Source organism: Sinocyclocheilus rhinocerous, unplaced genomic scaffold (genome assembly GCF_001515625.1).
Source record: "Sinocyclocheilus rhinocerous isolate Xijiao unplaced genomic scaffold, SAMN03320098_v1.1 scaffold930, whole genome shotgun sequence".
Classification (NCBI taxonomy): domain Eukaryota; kingdom Metazoa; phylum Chordata; class Actinopteri; order Cypriniformes; family Cyprinidae; genus Sinocyclocheilus; species Sinocyclocheilus rhinocerous.
This window is the reverse complement of record NW_015654101.1, coordinates 366343-366860: the sequence shown is the minus strand read 5'-3', so window position 1 is coordinate 366860 and position 518 is coordinate 366343.

Here is a 518-nt window from a genome sequence, read left to right as displayed (position 1 = left end):
GAAATATAAAAGCTTTTAATAATCTTTCTGTGTGCAAAACTTTGATAATGTGAAACGCTTCAAACAGAGTGGCACAAAGCTCTTATGCACATCTAGGGTGTAGAATGATGTGCTTGAAGCAACATAAGTCACAGTGCGCTGCACTCCACACGGTACAAACAAATAGAAGAGAAATGAGAGAGCAATGAACTCCAGCAAGATGTCATTTTATGCGAATCCCCAGACCTTTATTTATATACACATCAAGTATTATAAAGGGAATATATCATTTTGGAGAGAGAGTTTTACCGTGCTGACTGTCATAACTGAACGTGACGTGCTGTTTGAATGCTGAGCGGAGAATGACTGACAGCTGCAGCAGAAGGAAGATGAGTTTCTGTGAACTTAAATTTAACAATGTAAATACAATTCTGTCCCTCACATTAAGATATGGAATGGCTTCAGATGATATAGGCTATACAGTGCATGAAAAGCAAACTGGTGCTCTTCTGTTTCTTTTGGTGTATGACTCCCGCTTG